Genomic DNA, 13,664 nt, shown 5'->3' with positions numbered 1-13,664 from the left:
GCAGTTCCGTAGTGCCCATGCACGAGCCGCCCCTGTTCTCAACTGAACGGAATCTACCAATACGCAACTGCCGGTGCGTGGTAATCACAGCTATGAATAGGTGTCTCTTAGAAGGCAGCATCTACTTTCAAATGTGTGTGTGTGTGACAGTAGACAAAGCCGGCTGTAAGTGATTTCGAACGGGAATGATTATATCGGATATTGTTGTACTGTTCAGGATGTCTACGTACTCGTACAATAGTGTCTGAGGATATCAAGTGGGGCGTGATAAACAGAAAACATTACGTCGATATTGTCGGGCATGTGGCAGAAACATCTGACCGATTGAGGAGGGAGACAAAAGATCGATAGAATCTCAAAGCTCGGTAGTCGTGCTAAATTTGGAGAAATGGCTGCACAGTGGATTGGTTTGAATTATAGTCTAAGCAACTGAGACCATAAATTCAGTACTGTATATGGTCTGTTCAATTGCATGTGTTGTCTAGTCGGTTTGCAAATTTTCGCAGAATAAAAAACTTTTCCACACTTACATTTTATTGAAAAATCTATTACAAAGGTTATTTGCATCCTAGACCAGATTGGAAATCAGGTCTTTCCAACAGAAGGGCAAATATTATAAATCTTCGCGACTGCGCAGTACAAAAGGCGATTGTGAGGGAGTATATCCAAAATCATAAATTATTACGTTTGTAATGTTTTTTTTTTTTTTTTTTTGTCATTGAAGAACACATCGTGAAATACAACTTCGAATTATTCTATGACATTTATGAAATATCTAATTATTTTGTAAATTTAATTGACATAATATAACATACTCTGTGACCACAGATGTGAAACCCCTCGACACTTCTGCGCATGACAGAAGAAGGCGAATCCATTCCTATAATAGGGTAATCAATGCGTTTCGTAGGATGAGTTTTTATTATTATATGTCGGAAAATTAACTTCTTTTATGAAAATTCTAGTTTTTAAAGCGGTAACTATTTTACTTGTACAATAGTTGAAAAAAGTTTACGTATAAAGCACGTGATTTCGCATGCTGGTCACGAATTCGTACATCGCCTTATTCCTTTCTCCCTTTCAACATGAATTGACTGTTCTTGGCATATTTCCAGCCGAGGGTCTCGAATCTGTGGTCGAACAGTAACGCACATATACTCACGTGCGCACTCACTCCGAGAAATTCTATTCAAATCAGGATATCGCTTTCTTTAAAAAAAAAAAAATAATAATAATAATAATAATAAATAAAATAAAATAAAAAATCGCAGGAAACTTTGAATAATAATGAGTTTAAATGCTTTTTAACCGAAGTCATCATTTCAATAACTGCAGGAAAAGAAAAGTACTGTAATAAACTTTTTTTTTTTTCGTCTCTATAGCAATATATATAATAGAACTACCCGGATTATCCCATTCGGTTAAAAAGGGGGGGAAATCACTCAAGAAAAGCTTTCGCTTAGTTTTGGATGGTAACTGCATGCAGTTATTTCTGACTTTAATACAGAATAGGAAGATAGAGATTTGGATTAAAAGTGAACCATTGCCCTTGATTCTTCTCTCGAGCAGACTTGTTGCACTTCTTGAGGAAACAATACTTGGCTAATGAATAAGAGTTTAACATGTTCATTGCCAATCACGCGATATCGTGCGATGCGAGTTCTCACCAAACGGCCGATCACGCGTTATCGCGTGGACGTCGCTAACTAAATAAAAAAAAATATATAAAAAATTTGGCTACCACACGAAATTCCAATTTTCAGCTTGGCAATGAAAGTGTTAAAATGGCGAATAATTGTTTTCATAAAATTGGTAAGACTGGAAGCAAAGAAGAAATGTAGACTAGAAACCAGTTGGCGATCTTACCATGCCTTCAGTAGGAGGATAAGAATGCATGCAGAAGTTTACTGATCGAAACGTCGATACTAAATTGCGATCTGAATTGCCCGTAGTCGTCTGTTAATTATTGCAAACCACGAAGGCTGTAGGAAAATCTTTTCTGGGGTTCGAGAGGGGATTCAATGTAATGAATCCCCTCTCGAACCAACCCAATATTCCCCAAGATACACTCTTGCTAGAATTGCTTTAGAAGACCAAAATATAAGCTCTAATATTGGAGTTCTGACCTGTGCTTGAAAGAATTAGTAAAAGAATCTATACCAGAGAACATGGAAATAACTGAAATACAGAAAATTTTATGTGGCAAAAATCACCATATAAAATATGTAGATGATATAGATTATTTGCAGACAATAAGGAAAACTTAAAGTACATGATTGAAAATCTGAATTAAAATAATAAACACTATGCAATGCAGATAAATTTTAGTAAAACAAAAACAATGACAACTGGAAGAAATAAACTGAAACAGGTTTAAAAAATTCAATTACTCAGGCACATTGATCTCAGATAGACTATATAAAGAAACTATTATATGCAGAATAAATCTAGGTCAGTTCACTATGACCAAACTTACAAACATATGGAAAAACACCTCTTTCTCTCTCTCCAAAAAACTTAAAAGAGCTTAGGTCGATGATACTCCAAGTTCTCTATGGTGTAGAGACTTCAGTTATCAAACATGAGGAAATGGGCGGCTGTGCACAGGCACTGTGGAACTGCAGCACCTACAATTTTTCTCGCTATATAAATATATTTATTAATTTATTACAAACACACTAGAATCCGACTATATAATGTCAAAACCAACTCTACTATACGGAAGCGAAACATGGACCATAAAAAGGAAAGACGAAAAACGAATTCAAACAGCAGAAATGAAGTTCCTTAGAAAAACAGCAGGATATACCAAGTTTGACCACAAAGCAAATGAAGAAATCTTATAATCCCTGGAAATAAAACCAATTAATTACTACATAAGACAGTATAAACAAAAAATAGCTAGAACATTTAAATCGAATGGACAACAGCAGACTACCAAAAATATTATACAGATGCAAAATAAGTGGAAAGAGAAGAATTGTAAGACCAAGAAATGATGGCATGAGACCGGAACAGGCCATGCTAGGAATCCATGCTAGGAATAAGATCCATGCTAGGAATAAGATCCTAGCATGGATCTTATTCCTAGCATAAGATCCATGCTAGGAAGAAGAAGAACTAAAGGTATTGGGGTTGCATTCTACAGCGCTTGACCGCACGACGAAAGGCGTTCGAATCTAGTCGCCGACTATAAGAGCTTTTTCTAAGACTTTTCTCGACCAGTTCCAGAGTTAGTCGATCTCTGGCACGGGCTAGCTGGTTTTTCTTCCCGGAAACTAGGGTTTTTCGTCCCGTAAACTCAAGAAAATCAGCCGTCGAACCCACACTGTTTTAGAGATTAAATACATTGTGTTGGGGTTAGGGACCACCAGATGGCGGCACTTACTAGCCGCCTTCTTCACTGCGTGCCGATTAATTAGTGATAGGCTTGGGCCAGCTATCTCTGATTGGCTACCAGTGGAGATTGAACTGCCCACTCAGTCTCCAAAAGTTAGATATTGCTTAAAAAAACGGCCTTGCCTACTCCCTATGTATACGGGAACAAAAAGGCGTTAGCTGATTTTTTTTTTTTTTTTTGATATAATGACTAGGAAGTCTCCAATTCAGCAAGATTAAATGGAAATAGTTTAAACTAAGATCGATTGCCTTCGTAACTTAGCGAATGAGGGTGGGTACACTGCTTCCTTGGAGTGGAAAAGAACTAAAAAACGAAAGGAATCTTTTTCAATTGAAGGTGAGTTAGCCGATCTCATACGGGGTATAGCAGGGTTTCCCCTCCCGGAAACTCGAGTTCTTTCATCCCGAATACAGGCAAATCGGCCATGAGAACACGAACTTTGCAGACAATGTATACTGGTGGTGGTGGGTGCTGTGTATTGATGGTGGTAGTGGCGTATATTTGGAGGATTAATTAAGGGAGAAGGTTAGTTGTAGTGGAGTGATGTGCCCTCTCACGATCAGTCCTTGGACTCCTTGATGGTGTCACGTAATAATAATATGTGCATACAAGTGAGCAGGGAAGGAACATTTTAAGCAATTTGTACTACCGAAAGACATTTTGCTTTCAATGATATCTTATTATGATATATCTATAATAATCATAAAATTGCATGCGTAGAAATGAAAAATAAAGATATAAGAATGCTGCGTTGAAAAATGTAGTCAGTTCACAGATTATATAAATTCGAATTTTTTAAAACTCATTGAGTCGTGTTTGAACTAGTGATGTTGAGCGAATAATTGTTTGTGAATCACCATGAAACATGTTACAAACCACGAACAATATGGACCCCACAGTTTACAATTAAAAAAAAAAAAAAGACTATTGTGTTACAAAACGGTACACTTATCAGTGGCATGTTTGAAGTTATACATCAACGATAACTTTAAAGATAACACCCATGCAGGGCCAGATTAAATCATCCTTTTCCTGCTGGATCAATGTTGGGAAAGGGAAGCCAGTTGAAGTTATTCCATCCTCTCATTCAGTATTCAGTAGTACAGCATTTATTATTATTATTTATACAGGTACCCAATGCAATCACAAAACTCATAACGGGAGACCCACTTTATCCATTAATCAATTTATTTGTGAGATTTACATCATTGATTGTTCTGAATTTATGCTCAAGCGCATAGCTTGAAAAAAAAAAAAATGGTAAAGTCTAAACATTATATTAAAATTTCTTTGCAGGTAGCCACACTTATGTGCACATGCAAGTATACAGTGCCCGTAGTTTAGTGTAGTGCCACTAGGCAGCAGCACGTACAAGCAATGAATAACGGATGGACAGACGAGAAAAGAACGTTGCTGAAAAAAAAGATTAATTCTGGACGGAGTTGCGAAAACATTTATTGTTTTTATTATTTTTTTATTTCATGCTTTGTTAATGAAATCTACTTCGATTTTTCGCTAATGATATTTATTCCATTTATTTAAAATAAATTATAATGTAAAATAAATTATTTTACATTATAATAAGATGTGAAGATTTGTGTTACCGAAGCGTGACGTCAGATCTATTTTTGCTCAAGAACGGCATTGCAATTTGGAACATTTTTATCAACTGATAAATTATGAAAACATTCGAATACACAGAAAAGTATCGTGCCTAGATTTATCGCATCACTCTTCCTTTCCAAAATAATATTAGAGTTTGATATTTGAATTTCTCTACGAGAATGATTAATAGGTACAGTAAGTGAAATAATTTAGTAAATTTAGACAAACTCATGCAAAACATTAACTAAATAATAAATACCAAAAATTAATGCACACAAATGTTGATATCAATGAGATGCTGTTTTTCATGCCTATTAAATTTAAAACCACATTTTCAGTTTAGTTTGATTATCATAAAACAGTTATGTTTGTTATTTTAAAATGGACAAAGGAGGAAAAAGAATAAAGTAGACACGTTTTAATAAGCTGTGCGCACCTTTATGATTATTTTAAACAACTTTTCATTATTCACAAAGCAACACTGGACTTTTTGGTAGAAAACTAGACATGGTTTGCAATATTGTCATGACATGAGAACATTTATAAAGATTTTTAACTTCTTCTTCCTCCTTCGAAGTATTAGGCCTAGTGGCCTGTTACGGTCTCTTCCCATCTTTTCAAAGGCTGTCCTCTATTCCTTCTCCCTTGAGATCGATATCTCTGTATTTCTCTCTCTCTGGGTAGGCTTCCTTCACTCATTCTTTCTGTATGTTGTCTCCAAGTCACTCTATAAAGATCGATGTAGTCTAAAACAGATATCATCTCAAGTTCCTTTGAGATATCGCTGTTTCTTTTGACGTATAGTCTATTATATCCACCTGTTTAATCATCAGATCCAGGATTTTTAACTTAGGACGAATTAACCCGTCTCAGAAAGAAGTGACCGCTTCCCCTTTCAGTAAACTCAGTTTTTTTTCTTACTCTCGAAAAGCAGCAAACCAGCCTGAGAACAGGCAGTTCACAGACAAAATGCATTTACTGACGAGTTGGGAGCATGGAATGGTCTTCGATTATTCTTGCAGTACTTTAGAGACAGTAAATACCACCACCACTACTACTACTACTACTACTAATAATAATAATAATAATCATGCTCATCAAGGATTTAGGCCTAGCATGGCCTGTTCCTGCCTTAGAAGTCATCGTTGAATCTTTTAAGAGGACGTCCTGGTTTTCTTTTTCCTAATGGCTTGTACTTTATAATAATAATAATAATAATAATAATAATAATAATAATAATAATAATAATAATAATAATAATAATAATAATAATAATAATAATAGTAATAATAATAAACACAGGAGTTGTCTACCGATTTCCAAACAGTTAGTGGCTAAAAGTTCGGCGCTCTGTTGATGAAAAGATATATTTTTAGGCATTACGAGTATAAGAGAGAATTTTTTATTTATATTTAATAGATAAAAGTAAATAAATCTTTAATGCATTTTAGTTCTTCTCGGTAGGTTTCACTCTCTTTTCAACTTTTTTTTTTAATCGATAAACCCAATTTTCACCTCTATCGAGAGTAAATGCATTCCCACAGTATACCATATAATGTCATTTCATGTTAACATGTAGAGTCATGTTATCGTTATCATTTCTAAATAGTATTTATTCATATGAAATTGTTCTCTAGTATATTTGTTAATACAGGGTGACCATAAATTAACTTTCCCTCTTTGGAGGTATCTGTAACTAAAACCGAAAAAAAAAAAAAAAAAAAAAGTATCAAAAGTCGCCGATAGGGGAAATTTTGGCTCTGACAGAGCAGAAAGCAGTCAAATATTTGCAGTAAACGCAGGTAAAAAGGATTATGCAAATTCTATTGTGCGTACGTGACAGCAGCACCACCAATTCCACTTAAAAAGGGATTGGGAACGTTCAGGCAGTTATTCGAATGACTGACGAATTGTGCTCAATATGCGCGTCCTGTCTTGCCTCAGCGTGCTTTATTTGTTAATTTGTTTTACCTTAAACAGTGCAATGCCGTAGCGGCCCTTCCGGTATTTAAAAGGCTTCATAACCTGCGTACAGGTTCTATGTCAGCTGTAGCACTAAGAGCTATGATTAAGAAGCTTGAAGAAACTGGATCACTAGGAGTTAGACCTGGCAGAGGACAGAAAGCAGTGCAAGAAGAGACAATAACAGACGTTGTTACTGCGGTGTTCGACGACACAGGGACCAGCACTGGTCCAAGCGCTCGTGCCATAGCTCACAAACTTGATATGGCTTATGGTACAGTTTGGAAAATCTTACAGAAAATGCTTCACTTCTATCCGTATAAGTTCAGTCCTGTGCAAGCACTAACTACCACAGATTATGATAAGCGCATGATCTTTGCGCTAACGTTTCTTGCCCGAATGGAGGTCGACAATGATTGGCTTTGGAGAATATTGTGGTGGTGATGATGAGGCCCATTTTTATCTGAATGGGTCGGTCAACACTCACAACTGCAGAATTTGGGCATCTGAACATCCACAAGCGATCCAGCAAGTACCACTGCATTCTCCAAAAGTAACCGTGTGGTGTGCCTTCACAGCCGATTTCATAATAGGACCATACTTTTTTCAGCATATATTGCTCCTATAGGTCCTGTAACCTTCCCCATTACTGGAGAGATTTATCGATGAATGCTGGAAAATTTGTCATTCCTGCATTGCATCAAAGACAATGTTTGCACTCCATAATTTTTATGCAGGATGTAGCACAGCCAGACATTGAACGTTCAGTACAGCGCCTTTTACGCAAGCATTTCAGTAATGAGAGGGTTATCAGTCAGTTCTTTCCGACTGCATGGCCGCCTCGATCCCCGGACATCACTCCATGTGACTTTTGGCTTTGGGGGTATTTGAAATCCGTTGTGTATGTTGGTGACGTTTCCCAACTTGCATGTCTTAAAAGAGAACATAAAACGAGCTGTTATGAACATCCAATCCGACTCCTTACTCTCAGCTGTAGAGCATGTCGCACATCAGATGCAATTTGTTGTACACAAGAAAGGTCAGCACATTGAAAATCGTGTATGTGGTCCAGGGGACTCTGATTCTGATGATTAAAACATTATTTCGTGTGAGTTCAATCACTATATTAATTTCTGTGTTTCTCACAAGATGTTGTTTTAGTTTAATTATTATTATGCTTATTATCATTGTAACGTGCAACATATCCAGCTGGAATGAATGACGCGGCTGTCGCTTACACCGTCGAAATGTTATTATTCCATTTTAGCTGCCTTTAATGTAATTATCCGCTTGTTTTCGGCTCCTCCAGCGCCAATTTTTGATTTTTGTATTCTACGGTGTCAGAAGATTTATTTATATATTTATTTAGAGAATGAGATAGATGCATGAGAAGGAGGTTCTAGAGCGGTTGCATGATCTGGTTAAGAATTCGACAATATGGACAGATGGGATATCAGCATGTATGCTAAAAGAATGTTCAGCCGAACTGGATAGGTCCATGACATGTTTGTATAATTTGAGTCTTAAGTCAGGAAAAATCTCGCAGGAATTAAAAACAATGTGTGGTAATCCCATAGTAAGGGTGATGGAAATCTGACTATCGACTTATCATTATCTTTGGAGTGGACTGTAAAGATTTTAGAGAAATTAGTAAGCACTTGCACTCAGAAATGGGTAGATAAACAAGATCTTCTTTGCAAGGAATGGCATGGGTTTGCTCAAAGGAGGTCATGTGCATGAGAAGGAGACTCTAGATGTGTGAGTAATTTACTCATATTTTATAATAATGTTATGGCTGCGTTAAAGAGAATGGAAACATTGTGGTATTTTTGGACTTTGCTAAGGCATTTAATAGGATATTACATGAAAGGGCATTGCACAAACTAGAGAATCATCATCAGCCATTTTCTCTCCATTGCTGGATGAAGGTCCCCCCCCCCTCAAAGTTCTCCATTTATTTCTGTCCTGAGTTTTTCTATGCCATTGAGTTCCAGCCATCATAATTAGAGAATATGGGATTAGAATATAAACTATTGCCTTGGATAAAAGTGATTAAATGACAGGTATTTGAAAGAGGTATATGGAGGATGTGAATCTGCCAGACTTATGACGAACTAGTGGTATTCCCTAGGGATATGTCCTTGGACCATTGTTGTTCAATCAATAAATTGATGATATTGGGAAGGGGCACAAGAAGATCTTCAGTTGTTTACTGATGATGCAAAGATAGGTAGGATAATCAGAGATTCACTAATATATATCATTTACATGGTGATTTGAATAGATCAGAAATGTAAGCAAACGATAATGGCTGTCAGTTCAATGTTAATAGGTTTTGATCTTGGAGTTATGATGGATAGAAAGCTGAAGTTCACATAATAGGACTTGGAAATACAACTTAGAGGATAATTGCGATTTTGAAACAAACAAACAAACATTGACATGTAAGAATGTCGAATGCATTGTTTCTTTACAGTAACTTGATATGACAGCACTGGTGTGCAGATTTGATCTCCTGGGTTAAAAAAGGGATAAAAAATTAGCTGTGAAAAGTCTGCAAAAAAAAAAGAGGGACAAAGATAATATTCGGATTATGGAATGTAAATTATCAGGCTTGACTGAGAGTATGTAGGCTGCAGACACTGGCATACATGAGATCTATAAACTTCAGAGTGATAGGCTATCATTTGATAAAAGTTTTCATTATATGGAAAGTGGGAAGAAGACAAGAAGAAATTCGTGAAAGTTAGGCTTGTGCGTAGTTAACAAGGGGTGAGTGATAGATTTTTCTCTCACAGAGAAGTGAGTGGAACAATTTCCTGTTGAAGTAAAGTGGTAGTCTGTGGGCGCGTGTACTCGCTTCTAATATTCAATGAGATGGCCAGCTTCTTTTGCACATATTAAATCACTTTTTTTTATTTATTCAAACAGATCCCATGAATTACACTATGGTGGCAATGATATTTACTTGTTAGTGTCCTGCAAATTGTTCCCGTGACACAAAAATTCAAATGGCTCGGCGAATTTTTGTAAAGATTCCAGACTCGAAAGTTCTAGAATAACTTTCGAACGCACTGACAAAATAAACTTAAAAAATCTTATGCATTTTGACGATCATAGTGGGCTAAAGTAATCAGATAATCTGGAACCTCTGTTATATAAATCCAACATTCAACTTTTCAAGTTACTTCAGCTCTTCAATAAGTAGGGTGGTGATGTTGATGAGGAATAATTTCATCCCATCACAATAATGGATGCCCCACAATTTGAGTGGGGAGGGCAGAAAAAAGTTTAGAGTGCCCTGCGAAAAGTATTATTATTATGTAACACCTCCAGGGAGTCCAAAGACTCATCGAGGGAGGGTACTTTACAACTCTCCGTCTCCACCACTCCAGTAAGCGCAACTACCTTCATTATCTACACCAACGCCATCTACCACCGACCATCACCACTAGTAGTTTCATAGACAATTGCAAACACCCATGCCCCTGGCAGGATTCGAACCCGCAGCCTGGAGAGTAGATACGCTAACCACTCGGCTAACCAGGCCGGCTCTATTATGAAGGACACCATCTAAACTCTTAACAAATCTACTCAATGAAAAGTGTTAAGGAATAAAATAAAACAGATATTACGCTCTTAGACTAATTCATCGAAGAGAAAATTCTTCCCTATGATTTCTTGTATTAAAAATTAATTATTTATAGATTTCATCATATCAAATATCCTTAATATTTTACATTAACTAGAGTTAATTTTAGTATTATCAGTATGGCCAATTGCTCATGTTAGATAGACAACTTATTTTTAATGTAAATCTTTATCCACAAAAAGTTGTAAACCTCTCGTACTAACGGTTACATAAAATGTTTTCCTGCTACAACCAAACATTGTATTTTGAAGCACTTCCGGCCTTCAGAAATGATGATGATGATGTCACCGGCGACATAAGTCGCCATCCAAAACACTTTCATAAACACCCATGCCACAGTGGTATTTGAACGTATAATGTCGATTGAAATGTACATGACAGCTATAAACAGTTGTTCTCATATATATTTTAGGATTAATATAGCAGTCAAGAAAGCCTAATTAGCCTAATAAGAAGATTAATCGCCCTATCAGGGCGATTAATCCTCTCTAAATAGTGTTTTATGCTGTCTATTGCGTGTTCTTCTGGCCAATTTGTCTGTTTTGCCGGATGAAGCAACAAACTTTCGCGAGGAAAAAAACCCCAGCCATACCCGTACGAGACGACCGGCTAACTAGCCTTCGCTTTAAAAAATCCTGATAATGGTTATTTGTATCTTAATCAGGTTGCGAATTCAGATCTTTCCAACCAAGAGACATAGTCGATGAACTGTAAAGGCTCTACGGTTTATTTTCGTCTTATGATATAATATATGACATAATCAAATTATGACATTATTATGATACATAGAAATACGAATTCGATATATATATATATATCAAAATAAAAAGATGGCCAAACCATGTCTCGCTGATACTGACCATCTCCACTTTTAAGAATATTTGTTATTGTAATGCTGCGTCTGGCATTAATATTTAATCCACCTGGAAATTTAAAAAGGTACTGATAACAAAGCTCATATAAATGCGCACAATACGGTTATTATCTCTAAATGTTATATTCAGCAGCAACTGCTATCTAATATTTAAAAAGTATTACAAACAGCCTAAGTCAGGTTTCAGATTAAAAGCAGGAATTTTCTTAATCCTGTGAACAAATTTGCTACTCTGCCAGTCAAATTTCTACATGTATATATCTTGCCTCCTTGGCAGTGTACGTGAAGATTACCATCCTCAGGACTACCAGTTGAAGTTTTCAAAAATTTTCAAGGAATCTAGGAACTTCTCTGTATATAATATAAATAAGTGTTTGCTTTGAATGAAACATATGTTTAGCTTCACATGAAAAGCATATTTTACCTCCTCTCTTTATGAAAATTATGTGAGCTGAAATAATCAGAAACGTGATGCTTTTGTGATAATATGGTGAGATATAGATGAACAATTTTATGAATATGTTAAAATGATTATGAGTCACAAATTATTTTATCAGTTTGTCTGCAAGAACTATAAAACAAAATGTATACTAGTTAATGAAGTTAAACTAGCAGTTCATTGTTTCATTTCTTTATTTAATAGTAACTCATCTAAGAAAGTTTGAAGACGTAGATCCCGATTGTTTATTTATTTTATTTAATTATTATTTTCCCGATATCTCAATATCCCTATTATTAAACCATCATGATCTTTCACGAGTGAGATTATCGAACGCTTTTCTAGTTTCCAAGCATTTCAAGCCTCTGCTAAGAATATAGTGATCACATATTCTTAGCAGAGAAACCATAAAGGTGTGATGGTGGACAAGGACCTGAAATTCAGGAGCCACATTGTACAAGTTGCGAAGACATCACATCGAATAATGGCAATGATGCAGAGAACCCTGACATGCATAAATAGAGAGGTTATGATTCCGTTGTATAAGGCCTTGATCAGGCCTCATATGGATTATTGTGCACAGATTTGGTCGCCGGGTTTTCATGATGATGAGGATATGTTTTAAAGGGTACAGAGAAGATTCACAAAAGTGGTCAGTGGCTTTGGAATGTGGAGTACGAGGACAGATTGAGGGGAATGTAAGTTGCAAAGCCTCTTGAAGAGGAAGAAGAAAGGGGGGGGATATGATCGAGACATATAAACTGGTCAGGGGTTGTTATTAGGTAGATATGGAAGAGATTTTTCATAGAATTGGAGAGGGAAGTAGAACAAAAGGCCGTTGCTGGAAACTGTATAAGGAGAGTGTGAGCAAAGGAGTGAGAAACAGGTTCTGTGTTGTGAATGTGGACACATTGAATCAGTTTAAGACGAGGTTGGATAAGCATTGTATGCAATAGTGAATACTTCCCACTATGAGTCTCTGACTCCATGGAGGTCGGGTGTTGATAATAATAATAATAAAATAGTGGGCAAAAGAAAATCGCTTACCACTTATAACGGGTTTTCAAAAACATCCATGCACTGTGGGTTTGGAATCCACAGCATGTTGGTTAAAGGTACGTTTATAAATGACTATCCACTCAGACCCAAGATAGGAAAATATGACTTCGATCTGACAGAGAGTTACAAATAGTTATACTAAACTGTCTGGTGAAGTGATTAGCATAGATAGGCAAGATAAATTCATAATAATAATAAACTAACACCTTTTATTCGAATATAGGGAATAGGTGAGGCCGTTTAAGCCCTATCTAACTTTTGGAGACTGAGTGGGCAGTTCAATCTCCACTAGTAGCCAATCAGAGATAGCTTGCCTAGGACTATCATTAAGCGGCTATGAATGAAGAGACGTGCAAGCAAGTGCTGCATCTCTTGTTACCGAAACCTAACAGGATATGTTACTGTCTGAAATTATGTGTGTGTTCTACGGTCGATTTTCTTGAGTTTATGGGACAAAAAACCCGAGTTTTTGAGAGAAAAAAGCCACTTGTCCATTCCAGAAATGGACTAACTTGGGAACTGGTCCAAGACAGGCTTAGAAATTCCTTCAGTTGGCAACTAGACTGGAACTGAAGTCTATCTATGGGAGGCCTAGCACACACAGGATGCAAACATCACTACCACTATGATACACAGGCCATCATTGGACTTTGGATTCAAATTCATTGGATGA

This window comes from Typopeltis vanoorti, chromosome 12 (assembly GCF_054136105.1).
Source record: "Typopeltis vanoorti isolate ZY-2024b chromosome 12, IOZ_Tvanoo_1.0, whole genome shotgun sequence".
NCBI classification, from domain to species: Eukaryota; Metazoa; Arthropoda; class Arachnida; order Uropygi; family Thelyphonidae; genus Typopeltis; species Typopeltis vanoorti.
This window is presented reverse-complemented; position numbering follows the sequence as displayed.